The 19,174-nt window shown below is 47.2% G+C and overlaps 1 long non-coding RNA gene and 1 pseudogene across 1 annotated transcript; both read right to left on the bottom strand.

Annotated features, from left to right (window-relative positions):
- Positions 1 to 6,396: 6,396 nt before the first annotated feature.
- On the bottom strand, positions 6,397 to 7,074 carry LOC140580924 (uncharacterized; annotated as a pseudogene).
- A 4,465-nt stretch (positions 7,075 to 11,539) lies between these two features.
- LOC140581173 (uncharacterized) lies at positions 11,540 to 14,095 on the bottom strand. Its single transcript, XR_011984240.1, has 2 exons — positions 13,899 to 14,095; positions 11,540 to 13,408 (listed from the first exon to the last, which is right to left on the bottom strand). It is a non-coding gene; the product is annotated as an uncharacterized lncRNA (long non-coding RNA).
- Positions 14,096 to 19,174: the final 5,079 nt, after the last annotated feature.

Below are 19,174 nucleotides of genomic sequence, written 5' to 3'. Positions count from 1 at the left end.
TGACCGGACTGGGGAAACAAACGGAAACGCGGACTAAATACAATGGACTAATGACAACAATCAGGAACTGCTGGTAAACACGGGGAATCCACACAGGGTTAACGACGGAGTGTGGCACACGGGAAGAGCAGACGATCGGGGCATGACAGAACCCCCCCCCCCAAAGGAGCACACTCTGGGTGCGCCTAAGGGGAGTGGAGCGGAGCGACGGGGACCGGGGACAACATCAACGCACCTCTGGGAACAATACGGACACACAGAACCGGCACAAAGAGACCAACTCAAACAACAGACGACACACCACAGGGAACGAAGACATATACAGGGGCTCCAAAAAAGGAGACATGGGACCCGGGGACATTACAGGCGACAATGGAGGGACCATACCAGGGGACACATCCACAGGAGGCACATAGGGGCGAACAGGGGGCGTGGACACAAATGGACGGGAAGGACATACGGGAGGCACCAAGGAACCAAAAGGGGACAAAGGCACAGAGGGACACGGAAGAGACGCAGGGGACAAAAAAGGACCAGAGGGGAGCAATGGCACGGAGGGATGAGGAGCAAACATGGAGGGCACGAAGGAACTAGAGGGGAACAACAGTGAAACAGGATGGGAGTGAATTCAGAGGCTAAGGAATCTAAGGGCAGAGGGGACATTCGGTGGGCGTGAAGTAGGGTACTGCGCAGCAGGTCTCTGTAGGGCCGGAACAGGGGCTGAGGGTGTCGAGGATGCAGACAAAGGGGCTGGTGGAGATGGCGAGGAGGGAGCCGAGGGGAGAGCTGCGGGCGAGGGACTCGCAGGCCGTTGAGGGAACGCTGGCGGTTGGGCCGTGGCCGGCTGACAAGGTGCCTTGGGTGAGGCCGGGGCCAACCGCCGAGATGGGGCCTGGGGGTGTAAGGGTGCCTCCGGGAGTCTACCCTGACGTTGGTGTCCCCGTCCTCTCCGGGAGACCTAGAGACGGGAACCCGGCCGTGGACCACTGTGACAAGTTGGAGGTGGTGGAGGTGACCTTCTGGAGGGGTCCACGGGCACAGTCAAGGTGATCCCCGAGGGGTCCCACTCAAGCTCCTCTTCTGACTCCACTATGGAGGAAGGAGCGGGGGTCAGGTCATCAGGGACCTCCTTGGGGACTGAGACTGAGGCCGAGGGAGCAAGGACCGGGGGGACTGAGGCAGAGAGAGCCGGTACCGGGGGGACTGAGGCCGAGGGAGCCGGGACCGGGGGGACTGAGGCCACGTCGGGTGGCACGTCGGCTGCCGGGGTTGGAGCTAACGGGCACAGCACGAACAGAGCCTGGGCCGGGACGTCGGGTGTAGGCGGAGCCACGGGAGCCGGGGCGTGGGCGGAGCCATGGGTGCCGGGACGTCGGGTGTGGACGGAGCCACGGGAGCCGGGATGTCGGGCGGTGCAGCTGTGGGCAGAGCCACAGGGAACAGGGCAGGGGCCACAAGAACCTCGGGGGAAACTGCAGGGACTGCTGGAGCCTTGGGGGACACCGCTGGAGCCTCCAGGGGAGCAGTCACCCCTGGCATGGGGACCCCGAGACCCCAAGCAGGCACTGGGACCCCAGGGAGCTGAGCGGGGAGCACAGGAGTCACGGGGAGCTGAGCGGGGAGCACAGCAGTCTCAGGGACCTCGGGCGGTGCAGCAGCAGCAGGGGCCTCTAGCGGTGCAGCAGCAGCAGGGGCCTCGAGCGGTGCAGGAACAGCCACCAATTCCAGGCCAGCAGGGGGCGCCGCAGCAACCGCCAACTCCAGGCCAGCAGAGGGCGCCGCAGGCACAGAAGCCACGGATACCATGGGGCCCGGCGCAGCAGCCACTGGCTCAGGAGCCTCAGTGGGTGCTGCAGGCATTGCAGGTGCCTCAGGGGGGTGCTGCAGGAGCAGGCCGTTGAGGGAACTTGCTTTTTATCCACAGTATGTCCACTTTGGTCATTTATCTGTGCCCTGTATAATCTATCGACACCACCAAATGAACCAGGGTTTGATGGCGTATAATGGACACGTTTCAAGTGCTTATTATCCATCGTGAACCTCTAGCAATAATGACACAATGTTTTCATGACTCAACTCATTTTATTTAGAAAAGCATGTAAAAATTGCCATCCAATCACATTTTGACAGACGTTTACACACCAGCCAGAGTCTGCTCGAACTTGTGCATATCCCAGAAATCACTAATTGCCCCATCTACAGCACACTCATAATCTTTCCCTTCAACATCACGTTTCAGCTCGGGTAATTTTTCCCGTACATTAATTTCGGTTTTAAGTTCAGAAATTACTGCCTCGACTGCACCTTGGACTTTGACAGGTGGGGGGTGAGGGTGAAACATCGCGACCGCTTTTGTGATAATATATTTAAACTATACTCTATACAGTTTTTTCATCAGCTTTTCAAAATTGTTAAAGAAATAAAACGCTTCAGGTTCATAGAGGCACGTGTGCCTCCGCTGGCTCGGGTGATTCACAGAACAGCCGATACAGTTCGCCTTCAAGTCATCTTCGATGATCAGATCCAGAATACAGGCCAGTGACCCTTTGATTATCTTCATGGCAGCGTCGGTGATGCTCCCATCCACAGCATCTCTCTCCGGGAGACCGAGAGACGGGAACCCGGCCGTGGACCACTGTGACAAGTTGGAGGTGGTGGAGGTGACCTTCTGGAGGGGTCCACGGGCACAGTCAAGGTGATCCCCGAGGGGTCCCACTCAAGCTCCTCTTCTGACTCCACTATGGAGGAAGGAGCGGGGGTCAGGTCATCAGGGACCTCCTTGGGGACTGAGAATGAGGCCGAGGGAGCAAGGACCGGGGGGACTGAGGCAGAGGGAGCCGGTACCGGGGGGACTGAGGCCGAGGGAGCCGGGACCGGGGGGACTGAGGCCACGTCGGGTGGCACGTCGGCTGCCGGGGTTGGAGCTAACGGGCACAGCACGAACAGAGCCTGGGCCGGGACGTCGGGTGTAGGCGGAGCCACGGGAGCCGGGGCGTGGGCAGAGCCATGGGTGCCGGGACGTCGGGTGTGGACGGAGCCACGGGAGCCGGGATGTCGGGCGGTGCAGCTGTGGGCAGAGCCACAGGGAACAGGGCAGGGGCCACAAGAACCTCGGGGGAAACTGCAGGGACTGCTGGAGCCTTGGGGGACACCGCTGGAGCCTCCAGGGGAGCAGTCACCCCTGGCATGGGGACCCCGAGACCCCAAGCAGGCACTGGGACCCCAGGGAGCTGAGCGGGGAGCACAGGAGTCACGGGGAGCTGAGCGGGGAGCACAGCAGTCTCAGGGACCTCGGGCGGTGCAGCAGCAGCAGGGGCCTCTGGCGGTGCAGCAGCAGCAGGGGCCTCGAGCGGTGCAGGAACAGCCACCAATTCCAGGCCAGCAGGGGGCGCCGCAGCAACCGCCAACTCCAGGCCAGCAGAGGGCGCCGCAGGCACAGAAGCCACGGATATCATGGGGCCCGGCGCAGCAGCCACTGGCTCAGGAGCCTCAGTGGGTGCTGCAGGCATTGCAGGTGCCTCAGGGGGGTGCTGCAGGAGCAGGAGACACAGGCACCTCTGGGGGCACCGCAGGAGGCACAGGCACCTCTGGGGGCGCCGCAGGAACAGCCAGCACGGGAACCCCAGGGGGCGTAGCTGCAGGCACTGGAACCACAGAGGGCACAACTGCAGGCACTGGAACCACAGGGGGCGCAGCTGCAGGCACTGGAAACACAGGGGGCAAAGCTGCAGGCTCAGGCGGCTCAGCACCAGTAGGGGCTGGTGCAGGGACCTCTGGGGCCAACGAAGCAGCGGACACTGCCGGCACGGAAACCATAGGGGGCGCTGTAGTCGCTGCAGGCAAGGGAACCACTAGGGGCGCTGTAGTCGCTGCAGGCACGGGAACCACTGGGGTTGTGGCTGGGATCTGTGCCTTAGCAGCGGGCACTGCAGGAACTGCAGGAGCCTGTACATTGACTGGCAATGCTGCCAGGACCTCGGGCGACGAAGCGGGACCTGCAGGGGGCGCCACGGGAACCACCACCACAGGTACCTCAGGGGGCGCTGCAGGCGCAGACACGGTATCCCCTGCTGGGGAAGTCTGCTCCGTCCTCAAGTGGAGCAGCTCCTTCAGGGTCTTCTCCACCTTATCCAGCTGCTGGGGTGGAGATGCTGGGGTTACTGCAGCAAATTCCCCACGCAGCCATTCCAGGAGCGTGGTAGCCCCTGGGGAATCCCGCACCGCTGGTTCCCCCATCACCCGCCAGTACAGACCCTGGAGGGTGATAAACCTTCTGGCCAGGGTCTCAGGGGCAGGTGAGGCTGCAGGCACAGGGGAGTCATGTGCAAGGAGGGTGGCATCCACAGAGACCTCGGGTGTCATCGGCGAAGCAAGAGCTCCCAGAAGGGCATCGGACACACCCCCCCGTTTGCGACGTTTCCGTGTCTTTCGCGGGGCAGAGACAGCAGGGGCGGCGGGGACTTCGGACTGCCCGGACAGCGAAAGAAGAAGCCCTCCGCAGTCCAAGAACACCTGCCTGCTCATACTCTCCGCTGCCCTGCTTCTGAGCTGCGCGAGGTACTGCCACGCTACTTCCGTCTGGCTTGCGTCATCAGGTGGGGAGATTCCTTCTAGGATGTCCCGGGCACGGAAAGCAAGGGCTCTGGCAGCTGGGTTCTCCCTTACCTCAGGCTGCTGGAGCCAATAGATTACCTCATCGGTAAGTATGAGATATTCGTCCTTTGTGAGGTGAGGCATCTTTCTGTGGAGTCTGGTCATTCTGTCACGACGGTAAGCGTCCGGAACACAGACAAGGACGCGCAGGATGCCAGGAATCAGGGGACACGGGGTTTAATCGAACGAAAGGCAAGCAACAACAGATTGACAATGCAATGACCGGACTGGGGAAACAAACGGAAACGTGGACTAAATACAATGGACTAATGACAACAATCAGGAACAGCTGGTAAACACTGGGAATCCACACAGGGTTAATGAGGGGGCGTGGCACATGGAAGGAGCGGACGATCGGGGCATGACAGTAACCTTCTTGACCAAGTGTACAGCAATGTGAAGGATGTCAATAAGGTTGTGCCCCTGCCACCCTTCAGTCAGTCAGACCACATCTCAGTGTTCCTCTACCCAACCTACAGACACCCCATCAAGCGAGCTCCCCCTGTAAGTAAAACTGTAAGTGTGGACTGAAGAATCAGATCTGGGGTGTGTTTAGAACTGTTGCTATGGTTGACTTAGAAGAGTATACTGCAGCTGTAACTGGTTATATTAGCACATGAATTGAGAACATTGTTCCCACAAAATGCTGTAAGACCTATCCCAATGATTAAACCCTGGTTTAACTGGAAAGTGTGGTCTATGCTACATGCTCACTCCAATATATTTTGTATCTAGGGTGGAACTAAGCGTAGATGCTAAACAATCCGTAATGCTATCAAGTTCAGCAGGATTCAACATTAAAGTTACTCGCTGTATTTGATGTGATTGTACGTTTGGCATAGAAGCGAGTCAGGGGGCTAATATTTTGAGCAAGGTATACTGTATATTGAATGTAATAAGATGATGGTCAGAGATAGTACTGGTCTGAGGCAGTAGAGTTACATTATCTATATCAAGACCAAACAATAGGATTAAATAAAAATTATGACCGCAGTTGTGGGTAGGCCCAATTACATTTTGAGTGATACCCATAGAGTCGAGTATATTAGTAAAGGCTATTGTCAGGGGATCATGTTTGTTGTCTACATGAATATTAAAATCCCCCACAATTATTGCTCTCTCAGTTGAAGTAACTAGGTCTGAAAGGAATTCTGCAAATTCAGATAAAAATTACAAATAAGGACCTGGTGGATGGTAGATTATAATGAGGGGGAGAGATAGAGTTTTAGATTTTGAAAAGGTGCTTGAAATTTTGAGGAACAATATTTCGAATGATTTAAATTTAAATCCTGACTTCTGCGTTATTAGAAGTGTTTCTTCATAAATTGCTGCAACGCCTCCGCCTTTACCATTTAGTTGGGGTCTGTGCTCATAACTATATCCCAGAGGCGTCGCTTCATTTAAGGCTAAGTACTCATTAGGTTTAACCCATGTCTCTGTTAGGCAGAGCATGTTTAGGACATGGTCCGAAATCATTTCATTTAGAATAAGTGCCTTAGTAGTTAATGATCTAATATTTAGTAATCCTATTTTTAGCTTAGTGGTGCAGGTGGTCTGTATCAGCTGCTCTAACTTAATACAAATTAAAGTTGAAAGGGATGCTTTTTGCGGTCTACGTGTACTATTTTTGGTTCAGGGCACAGAGACAATGTCAATATGGTGGTACCTAGGTGACGACTCAAGGCAACTCGCAGGTGGCCAGTTTAGGCTTTCTGCCTGCGGCCTGGCCTTAGCTCCAGTTTGTCAAAGGCCGCCTAAACCTGTATCTGCATAAAGGCTAGCTGCTAAGTTCATTGAAATACGGGCAGAAATCTCCCATGAGGAGTGGATACCGTCTCGGCTCAAAAGACCAGGCTTCCCCTCGAAAATGGACCAGTTATCTACAATACCTATGCTATTTTCATATCACCACCTTGACAGCCAGCAGTTCAGTGACCAATGCCTGCTGTAGGTCTCAGCGCCACATCTAGCTGGGAGGGGGCCAGAGATGATTACTGCCTGGGACATTGTCTTGGCTACCTCACACACCTCTTTAAAATTACTTTTCGTAACCTCAGACTGTCTGAGCTTGACATCATTGGCGCCGACGTGGACAACTATCTTAGAATATCTATGTCTATTTCTCGTCAGCACCTTAAGATTGGCCCTGATTTCCGGTGCTCTGGCTCCCGGTAAACAATTTACCTCAACTGCTGGTGCCGATAACGGTCTAGCTATTTTCACGTCTTGTAGGATAGAATCACCTATCGGCAGAGCACTTTCAACAGATGTCTCAGTGGGTGTTTCTCTGAGTGGGGAAAACCTGTTAGACACGTTGAGAGATGGAAAGTGGTGCTCGGGAGTAACCAAATGTGTTACAATACGGGAAAGAGGTACGTATCCTTCCCGCATAGGCTAACTGATTGCCGTATCGTAAGCAATTTTTCGTAAAATTTATGATAGCACTGATAATTTTTTTCTACATTTTTATTAGTAACACAATTTACTGTAATATTTAGGCTTGTTATTCAATGTTTTATTGTTAGCAACAATTTTTTTATGCTCGGTGTAGGCTATGCCGAGCAGCCTAACCTAGCGTACAGGACTTGGTCTCTTTCATGTACAGTCATAGCGCAGTTTTTTATGCATTTAAAGATGAAAGTGTTGTCTAATATGCCAAAAAATATGATATACTCAATCAGTACTACTTATATTGTCACTAAAAGGTCAATTATTGTGCCTATAAATGTTTTGTATGGGGGTATTTTGGGGCTGGAAAACCAATTAATCCCTTTCCCATTATTCCTTATGGGAAAAATTGTTTGTACCTGTTACGCCTCACGGCACACGGAGCGTTGATAGATGCTCAGGAAACCAGAAGTCGGGGCGAAATCGGGGTTTTAATAAGAACAACAACGAGAGGGACAGGCAAAACACTGGGTAACATTACAATGACCGGACTGGGGAAACAAACTGAAACGCGGACTAAATACATTGCACTAATGACAGTAACCAGAAACAGCTGATAAACACGGGGAATCCACATGAGGTTAACGAGGGGGCGTGGCACATGAGAGGAGCGGACGATCGGGGCATGACAGGACCCCCCCCCAAAGGCGCGCCTAAGGGGAGCAGAGCGACGGAGACCGGGGACACGACGGTACCTGGGAAGACAAAAAGAACAACAACCTCAACGGGGCACAGGGAACAGTATGGACACACAGAACTGGCACAAGGTGGACAACTCAAACAGTAAGCCACAAACCACGGGGAATGCAGACAAACACAAAGACACCAACGACGAAAACATGGGAACCGGGGACACTAAAGGGGACAATGGAGGGACCACACCAGGGGGCACACAGGGACGAACAGGGGGCGTGGGCACAAATGGACGAGAAGGACACACAAAGGAACTGAAAGGGGACAAAGGCACAGAAGGACGAAGAGAACATGTGGGGGCCACAAAGGGACTAGAAGACACCGAGGGACGAGGGGGAACCACAGGGGGCACAAAGGGACCAACCAAAGACGAAGGCACTGAGGGGTGAAGGGGAAACATGGAGGGCCCGAAGGGACCAGAGGGGAGCAATGGCACGGAAGGACGAGGAGCAAACATGGAGGGCACAAAGGAACCAGAAGGGAACAACGGTGACAAAGGACGGGGAGTGAACACAGGGGCCAAGGGATCTAAGGGCAGGGGGCAACAGGGAGCAGAGGGGACCTTCGGGGCTTGGGAAGTAGGGCACCCTGGGGCAGCAGGCCTCTGCGGGACTGGAACAGGGGCTGAGGGTAGTGAGAGTGAGAGCACACACAGGCGCCTCTGGGGGCGCCGCAGGAGCACACACAGGCGCCTCTGGGGGCGCCGCAGGAGCACACACAGGCGCCTCGGGCGTGCAGCCAGCAGGGGGCGACTCAACCTCAGAGGACAATGGCAGGCACAATATTGAAACCTTTTCCAACAATCTTACTTGCATTTTTTGGCTGCCACTTCATAATGTCTGTATTGTTTACTTGAAATTTACATAATTTAATTTTTTGTTTTGTTTCGTTTCACATTTTAATTTGTTTTGTTTAAATTGCTTCAATTGAATTTCTACATGTTTTTTGTTATATTTTGGCAAAAAAACCTTGAGCTCTGGAAAGGTGCTATATAAATTAAACATTATTAAACATGACAGTCCACCAATCTGCATGTTTTTGAACAATGGGGAAAATCCATTGCAAAACAGGAAGAACAGGCAGACACCAGACACACAAAGAGCTGGGTCAGGACTCATATAACTGCAGCTGGAAGTCTGATCTGATGATGAAATCGGTTGTTGTCCATTAGAAGAAGAGAAATGTTTTTCAATATACAGCATCTAGCTTATTTTTCCTTATTTGATATTGATGGCAAAATGGGTTGTAGTGCCTATTCAAAGAGAATAAAATAATCCAATACTAATTTTAATATTCAGACAAGACGTGCAGGGGAGGGCGGGGCATAATTAGTTGCAAACTTCTATTGTTTTCCTGATGTGATGGCCAAATAAAGGGATAATGAGTATGAGTAGCTTTAATATTGCATCAACCAAATCAGGTAGGTTAGGGTTAGGGTTAGGTTTGTTATAACGATTAGCCATAGGGTTAGGACTGGCAGACGGGCTTGGTTCCTTTAGCTTAAGGTATCTGTCGAGACAGCTGGGATGTGACTCAGTTTCTCTACTGTGCTGCCAGTTGTAATAGAAATTTGCTTGAATTCTGACTGTGGCTTTGGTGGCATGGCCCTGTGTGAACTGGAAGTGAATGTTTGCTTGAACTGCCATTGTGATTTGTGTTGAAATTATGTTTGTCACATGGTTGTTGGGTGCTGTAGATTGTTGCCACATATGTCCCTGAGCTGTCACACCTGTGCCCTGTTTGCTAAGAATTTGTACAATCAATAAAAGGAGAAAGTCAAGCCCTACACAGAGGACAGAGGCCCCCACCCCTGAACAGCTGAAGAGGGAGAAGCATACTGTATATAGTACAACTCATTTGACAGTGGGAATGTCAGCATGATCTGAAGAGAAATGGTTTGCAGATTGTATTACTGTCATTTTTCCTTTTAATTTGTCCCTTTCAGAAGGTGATTTTGTCATTGGCACAGCGAGCTGTGGATTAGGAGAAGAGGCCAGGAGAGGAGTAAAACTGTTGCTTTTTCTAGGCTATTGACTTGTAGCTCAGTTTATGCTTCCTTGGTGTTTCTCTAAAATTTTTCCTGTTTGTAATGGGATTATAAGCCTTCTTGTGAAAAAGTCTGCCTGTTTCTTCAGAATGTAGAGTATTGGATTGTTCAGGAAGCCTGCAGACCTCTCTCACCTTGTCGAAAGACCCTGAGCAAACATGGGGAAATGACAGTGAGATAATCTTTTCTCCGGGTACGAGCAAGACATGACAGGCCTGGTCCTGTATAATGCTAAACTCAAGCTGGAGCTCAGCAGATATTACAGGCTAAATTTCTATATTCTATAGGTTTAAGAACAATTAGTCTATGATCATTTCACTTAAAAGGATTTCTTTTTGGTATCATTACATTTGAGAAAAACCAAATTCATATGAACCTTGCAGTAGCATAGTGGTTTGGAAGTGTTATTTCTGTATTAAACTGTATATTAATTATTTTCACACCATAATTTCTATTTCTACCTCTGTTTTATTTTATATGTTTTCTGTATGTTTGTCTTTTTTGAGTGAGGGAGTAATGGAGGGGAGAGATCAACTATTGGATCACTGCAGTGCCAGCAGTAACACAGACGTTGTACTCGTCTGTCATGGTGTAGAGAGAGCAGAGTCAAAAAACAAAGTTATAGATTTACTGGTCGATCTACATTCTTACACTCACATGGTCACAAGTTTTGGATAGTGACTGAAAGAATGAGATTGCAGATACAAGCAGCAGAAATGAATTTCCTCTGCCGGATATCTGGGCACAGCCTTAGAGAGAAGGTGAGGGGCTCATTCAGGAGGGGCTCAAAGTAGAGCCACTGTTCCTCTGCATCGAAAGGAGCCAGTTGATGTGGTTCAGGCATCTATCTAGGATGCCTCCTGGTCACCTTCCTGAGGTATTCTGGGCATGTCCAAACAGGAGGAGGCGCTGACGCGGACCCAGTACACACTGGGGGGAATATATCTTTCGGCTGGCCTGGGAATGCTTTTGTATCCCCCCCAGTGGAGCTATTGGAGGAGGCTGGTGATAGGGAGGTCTGGGCATCTCTGTGTAGACTGCTACCCTCGCAACCCATACCCAGATCTGCAGTGGAGGATGGATGAATGGATGGATGTTCAATTGTACACTTCATGCCACCACCTGCACCAAAACAATTTCCTAGTTTCTTTTTCTACTTTTTCATAGTGGCAATTAGATTGCTTGCATTACTAAAGGTTCCCTTACATCTAAACATAAAGCAGTGTGAATAATCATATGCCGGGAAATTGTAGGTGTGTGTGAGTCAGGCCTCAGTGATTCATAAAGGAAAAACACTTAAGCAAAATGAAGATGAATAGTACCAATCAATAGTCAGAGGACACTTACCTGAAATCAAAATCCTGCTTTAGACCATAGGCACTTTTGAATTAAGAAGAAGCAGCCTTTGAATTTAGTAGCCAAAATCTGAAATATTTGGGTAACTTGTATATTTTTAAGCACAGAAAGGGTGAATGCATGACCTGAAGTGATTCAAACCTGGAGAAGTGCAGAGGGGTTGTTTTTGACATAACAATGTGTAGGATCACACATGCACATATCACAGTGCTTAAATTCCAGGTGGCCTGAAACCAGGCCTAGCCTGGTACAAGAGGTACACATTGGCCTAGGCACCAAAGGGGGGTTAGTGACCCCACACACATAAACAGACTGAAACACACATACACACACACACACAGATAACAAGGGAGGCTAGCACTCCAACTTTTATTGCCCAAAGATTTAGGGACCTACAGACAGCAGAGTGGACCTAATGGACAGGGGTCTCTCGACTTGGTACACAACCCCCTCCCCCAGACATCCTGCCTTACATATCACTCACCCAACAGACCAACACCCTAAAGGAAGTTTCATTTAAGTTTGGCTTTTGTATACCCTGTATATTGATTTACTCACGACTACTAGTCTCAATATACAGATAGGTTATGTTGTATGTGTCCTTAGATAATCTTAGTGTTTTGTGTGCCACCCTTATAACCATGTTTACGGAGTATCACCTATTTTACCCCTTTACACTTGAACACATATAAATTTGAATAACTAAATAGGTATAGCTACCACTGCATATATGTTCTCGTGGTTATAACAACCCCCCCCCTTCTCTTCCAACATTCCTTTGTGGTCCTTATCTGATCTTGGTCTGTTAGCAAGCTTTCTTTGTTCTACCATGCTATATTAAAAAGAACTGAATTAAGGTGTACATTATCCATTTTGGAGAAGATCAATTGGGATAAGCCACACCAATCAAGATATGTTGTGTCCAGATAAGCAACTTATAATGATATTACCACAAACTAACGGCCATGCCTATCTAAGGATAAGATGTGCTGCTTTTAATGTGAATATGTCATGGTATGTCTGCCTTGTAGCTTCGCTACCAATCCTTTACATTACCTGGTGATGCAGCTCGTGGGACGAGCTTTCTAACCCAGGATATTAAGCGATACTGGTAATTAGTGATTCCCATTTAAGTCTCACATTAACAGATTTACGGGGATACCTCAATTGAGTTTGGAGAAGCCGACCATTTGGCATAACGATTAGGCAATAATCGTCATTAAATAATAATTAATTAAAATTTTATTAATTTAAAACATATTGGTGGACATATTAAAATTTACCTGAGCTCATAATTCCTACAAATGGAACAGAATGAAGAAATACAGGAATTTATTATTTATAGACTTGCAATGCAGTTGTCATCGGTCCTGTTTATAATATAGGATTTCTAGGCGCAGCCAGGGTGTTGAGGGTGTCCAGTTTGGTGGCCTCAGGATTGCCTCGCTGCTTTTTGCGGATGATGTCGTCCTGTTGGTTTCATCTGCTGGGGACCTCCAGTGTGCTCTGGGGCAGTTTGCAGCCGAGTGCGAAGTGGCGGGGATGAGGATTAGCACCTCCAAATCCGAGACCATGGTTCTCAGCTGGAAACGGGTGGATTGCCCTCTTCTGGTAAGGGAAGAGGTACTGCCTCAAGTGGAGGAGTTCAAGTATCTCGGGGTCTTGTTCACGAGTGAGGGTAGGCGAGATCGGGAGCTGGACAGATGAATCGGAGCGGCGTCTACAGTTTTGCAGGCGCTTAACCGGTTCGTCGTGGCTAAGAAAGAACTGAGCCGGAAAGCAAAGCTCTCGATCTATTGGTCCATCTTCATCCCTACCCTCACCTATGGTCATGAGCTATGGGTAATGACCGAAAGAATGAGATCGCGAATACAGGCGGCCGAAATGAGGTTTCTCTGCAGGGTGTCTGGGCTCTCCCTTAGGGATAAGGTGAGAAGTTTGGATATCCGGGAGGGGCTCAGACTAGAACCGCTGCTTCTCCACGTCGAAATGAGTCAGTTGAGGTGGATTGGACATCTGGTGCGGATGCCTCCTGGGCGGCTACCCGAAGAGGTTTTCCGTGCATGTCCTACAGGGAGGAGGCCCCAGGGTAGACCCAGGACACGCTGGAGGGATTATATCTCTCGGCTGGCCTGGGAACGCCTCGGCATCCTCCCCGAGGAGCTGGTAGAAGTAGCTGGGAAGAGGGAGGTCTGGGTATCTCTCCTGAAGCTGCTACCCACACAACAACACAATCAAACTTTAAGAAACTAAGATAAGGTTATACACACACACACACACACACACACACACAGGTTTGTAATTATATCTTTGTGGGGACTCTCCATTCATTTATATGGGGAAAACATGATCACCGAAACCCCTACCCAGCCATAACCTTAACCATAAGTAACCAAACAAAATATGAGACTTTTTGCATTTATACTTTTTTGAATACATTCACAGATCTTTGTTGGGACCTGAAAAATGGTCTCCACAATGTCAAAAAACAGGGTTTTATTACATTGTGGGGCGATACTTGGTCCCCACAATGTAATATAAACATTATCCACAGGCACACACACAGCAGAGGCAGGATTTAAATGGCTAGCCCAGCAAGTTGTGAGACTACAGTGAAGAACGCTGCAGCACCCAAGGAAAAGTACATGCAATATAAAAATGTGAGTTAGCTTTGATTGGTGCTGTATATCGGAATACTCACAGCTGTAGTCAGAGCACCAAGCTCAGATTTCACTTTTTGTTCTGCATGATCATCACTGTGCTTTCCCAGCTTCCCCGGCAGAGAGCAGAACAAGCCCTGTGATAGATGTTAGTGTGTAAGCAGCCATGCCAAACCTTGAAAACTGGGTACATGTAACGTGACAACCCCACTGATGCATGGCTGACTTCCTGGGAAACCGACAGGACTGCTGACTCCATCCAGCTACTGTTTTGGGGACTTCCACTCGTCCCCTCTATTCTCTGCCCCCCCTCCCTCCCCATTTGGCCCAGAATCACTGCCATCCATTTGCCTGTCACACGCCTTGCCAGTACACACCCTCCCCCCTCTGATTTTCCATACTCCACATCTCTGGCCTGAAGAGGGAGCAGGAGGGGTGAAGTCACGTGATTTCTAGGAAACAGCGAGAGGCCTAGAGCATGGGAAGGGCCCTGAGCAGCTGAGGCTGACAGTAATAGGTGGATGTATGTTGAATTTACTGAGCTATGTTATCTTCTTATTTAAATCTTAATACGGTTCAGAATCTGCTGATTGGGAGTATTGTATTACTTTGTCCGTCTGAGTTTAGAGAATGTCGACAAACAGGACCAAAACAACAGGCAGTAAGTAGGAAGTTTCTTTTTGTTTGTTTGGTTTGCAAATCCATGTTGATTGTTCAAGAAGTAGTTGAAAATGGAATCTGTCACTATCCAGTGCCTGAATATTTTTAAAACACTCCATCCACCTTTAGGTGAACACAATAATTACACATTTGAAAGGAAATTATCCTTTATTTGCCTAAGTACATTGGAAAGCTTTTTCTCACATATCCTGTCATGCTTTAATATTGCATTATCCAAAGCAGGTTGGTATTGACTTACAAACAGATACAATTCAGAAAGAAGCTTGGGATTTATTTGCAAGGTAAGGCCACTTATCTGGCACCCCAAGCCACTGAAAGTGTTAATTAAGGGCCAAATGGAAATGTTCTGCCAAGGCCAAGGTTGAAACTGGCAACCTTCCAATCACAAAGAAAGGAGGTTAATCCACTGAGCCACACACCCCATGCTCAGCAGAGTAGCCAAACAGTGCAAAGACACAAGACTAACATTCTGTCCTAACATATCTCCTACGTCTTTGATATAATTCTGCTAGAGTGGTACACATATTGCGAACAGACATGGAGAGAACACAAACAAGTGTATGCTAAACTTGAAGACTAACCTTAGCAAAAGAGCTAAACTTCTTAAATTTGGCCGATCGATCCATCTGCATGATACCCTCTTCCCCCCTCAGCAAATTTTACTGACAGCACTCCCACCCCCACACTAATCATTAAGGTTCACTGCTGGCACTCTGTACTTTGATTAGCCTATTATTAATGTATCATCACTTTTACTTCCTTCTCCTTTCTCTTTTGGCTCCAAAAAATAGTTCAAATAGCCCACTTAGGAAGGCTCCCTACCAACATCAGCCTAGGACACCCAGAAAAGTTAGTCCACCACTTGTCACTCACTCTCTGTATGTCACAACAGAGTCATGAAGGGATGCCACTGTATACATAAATGCACTGTATACATATGTGCCCTATACATACCACTCTATACTTGTATATGGAAATATGACAAATTACATCCATTAAACCCCATATTTTCCTCGACTCCTGGCGTCCTGCGCTTTTGTCTGCGCTCCGGGCTCTCTCCGATGTGACAACACTATACTGACATAAGACAGACATTACACTTAACATAGACAACAAACACAAAATAACAGAATAGAACCAAACATAATGTAATATGAAAACGCAGTGACCAGATTAAAATAGGTAACCTTAAGAGAGAAATACTGTTCTGCAAAGCAAGCAGTCTGTGGGAACACTTCCTAAAAGTTATAAAGCAGATTTAACTGAACAGGTTAGGTTGTTAAAATGAATGGGAGTTGGTTTACTTGGTTGCAGGAGGTGATGGGGTCTTGGCAGTAGGTTGCAGAGGTGATGAGCTGAGGGAATGGTGGCACTCAAGAAGGTGCAGCGTTTGGACAACCCCAGTGACTCGTAATTATACCCTCAAAGGTACAAATTGGTACTTTTTCTGATAGTGTAGGGTGGCTCTCAGGCTGATCCAGTGGTTTCTCAGTTTGTTAGTATTTGGCTGAAACAGGCATTCTTTGAAAAATTGCTCTTGCAATATATTTTTATGTCTTTGTAATGATAGGAAAACTAATACAAACGAAACGGTTCAATATTCTGGCCATTTGATATATAATAATGCTTCTTGATACAAATGTTAAAAATAAATAATCTTTCAGTTGCAGAAAAAACAGTTAAATTCATGTGGATGCAAAAGATTGAACTTATTTCTAACACAATTCATATGACATCTGTATTCTGAAAATATTGTTTATTCCGAGCCATGGGTGTCGTTAGGTCCGATCACTGCGGGCTATAGCCCCGAGTATTTTAGCCCCGATGCCAATTATCCTCCTTCAAAAACAAAAAAGTCAAGCACCAGGTAAACTTGACTTAGCCCCTGATCTTTTCAATTGCTAGAAACTCCCCTGCTCCGAGCATATGATAATGATGCAGAATTACTTAAAATCCAAATAAAACCTCTGCTACAAGTGGGAATCAAACATTAAGTATGATCGATCGCTTTATGGTTTGTCGCGATGTAGGCTGGGAATGGCACGTAGATCGGGTACGTGCAGCCTGAAGTGAAAGGAGAAACTATAATGACGCCAGCAATACGGAGCATCACATAATACTGCATTGATTGTACTGCTGTTTCGGCATGATGCATGCGACCCGCAAGACGCACCCCGAAAAGTTAAATATTTTATTCGGAAAAACAAGAGGAAAAACAGGTCAGTGTGGAGATGCTCGTTATTAACATTTTACATCCATCTATCTATCCATCTATCTATCCATCTATCTATCTATCTATCTATCTATCTATCTATCTATCTATCCATCTATCTATCAAATCATTAGCCATTCATCCTCCATCCAGGCGATGGGAGCCTTAAATGTTGCGTTTTAATTGAAATTATACCAATAGTCTTGTGAGTATAATAACGTGTCTGCATGGTTCCAGTTTTTGGGCTACGATTAATAGTGGTGGCTGGTGGCTAAAAAACCAAGACCGTAAGAAGACAATACATTTTGCAATATTGTAGGAGGACAGGGGTCATGTTTTCTAAAACCAGATAAACTCTTTCATAAAATCAATGACTTCTCCCTTATCATTAGCACAGAGACAACTAGCAGCGGCACAGACAGGGAGGCCAACGATTTATATGATGCTAAAGAAAACAAATGCGCGCCACTACAAAGCTACAACACTTATCATTCACAACATAAAAACACGGATACGCACATTAAGTAACTAACACACTGGAGCGTATATAGGTAATATATATTAACAATGGGGGGACGGGTATGCCAAGCCGTTTTAACATTTAATCGCTAGTTTGGATATGTATTGCAGATATCTCTAATTCAATTCTTCCTAGTCAAAAAGCATTTCAAATATCCACAATGACATTCTTCATATCCACAATTGTCTTTTCAGATATCCACATCGTCATTCTTCCTAGGAAAAATTACGTCATTTTTGCCATTCATATCTATAGGGATTTTAATTTCAGATATCCACAATTATATTTCAGATATCCAGAATGCTCATTATTACAAATAAATTAATAACTACATACGTTTTAATAGAAAGCTAATAACTTGCACGATAAAATATAAAAAGTTTTTTGTTTCGTCAGCCTCACGTTGCTGAATATATAGTTTTTGCTGTTAATGCAGCAGAACAGAAAGTGATCAGCAAGATACGTTTAGCTCATCTGCACTGTACGTTCAGCACAAATACAGACTCCAGTGCAATTAAATCAATATTAGCCGGATTTACCAGTTTTGTTCCAGTTTCATTTTTGACTTGGTCACCCAGAGGGTCTACTGACAGACAGACAGCTGGCGCAAGTGGCGTGTTGAGGGGCTGTCAGCTGTTCGCAGTTAGTGCATGGGACAGTCATTCATTCACAAAATGCATAATTTTGACCAGAGCATGTAAGTGGACCTCATCGCTCACGGAGCTGTATGCTTCTCCAGCTCCCCCCACTCACAGCCGCTTCGCTCATTATCGCTCCCCTGGTTTATTTCTGGGTCAGTCATATGTGTGAGCTGGTCATATGACAGTCATATGACAGGGTGTGAGCTGGTCTGGTACAGCACCGGTATATGAAAGTGGAGCGAGACGGAGCGAGTGATGAGGTGACGCTAATTGTAGATACAGTAGTCAATGGACCCATTTTAGGTTAAAATGTAGATATACATGTATGCAATTGCTTTTTTACTAGTCATAATATGAATTGTGGATATCTGTAATGACATTTTTACTATTCACAATGTATTTTTGGATATTCATAATTACATTATATATATCTGGAATGTTTTTTTTCCATTTGAATATCTGAAATTAAAAATATGACTAGTAACAACTGGATTGTAGATATCTTAAATGGGAGTTTTTCCTAGTAAGAATTTATAATGAACATTCTGGATATCTGAAATATAATTGTGGATATCTGAAACTGAAAGCCATATTAGACATGAATGGCAAAAGTGACATGATTTCACCTATGAAGAATGTCATTGTGGATATCTGAAATGCTCTTTTTGACTAGGAAGAATTAAATTATGGATATCTGCAAAACATATCCAGTCTAGCGATTAAATGTTAAAACCGCCACTTATGCTTTGTAAAGATTTAAAGATATCTTAAATGGAATTGTGACTAGGAGAAATAAAGTTTTAGATATCTTGAAATACATTTTCTACTAGGAAGAATGTGATCGTGGATGTCTGTAATTGCCATTCTGTAGTAGTAAGAATACAATTTTGACTAGGAGAAAAGCTATTGTGAATATCTAAAATGTAATTACGGAGAGGAGTGTGTTGGCACATCGACAAAACTGTCGGTGCAGCGGTGAGAAAAATCAGGAGAAGACTAACAATAAAGGAATTATAATATCGGAGGAAAATAAATTCACACAACACGTTATTGACTATATGAACTGGGAACAATCTCCGTCCTCTTTCTTTTATCGTACGCAAACACACACATATACACTTATATACACTTCGAGCATGCGCATCACAGCTCAATGCCCCCTACCGTACAATCAAATTATGACAGACCATATATAATTGAGAGCATACATTTACATTCACATGTTAACACCCCCACTTGCTCTCACATTGCTAACTTAAACAT

This window comes from Paramormyrops kingsleyae, chromosome 19 (assembly GCF_048594095.1).
Source record: "Paramormyrops kingsleyae isolate MSU_618 chromosome 19, PKINGS_0.4, whole genome shotgun sequence".
Classification (NCBI taxonomy): Eukaryota; Metazoa; Chordata; class Actinopteri; order Osteoglossiformes; family Mormyridae; genus Paramormyrops; species Paramormyrops kingsleyae.
This window is presented reverse-complemented; position numbering and strand designations above follow the sequence as displayed.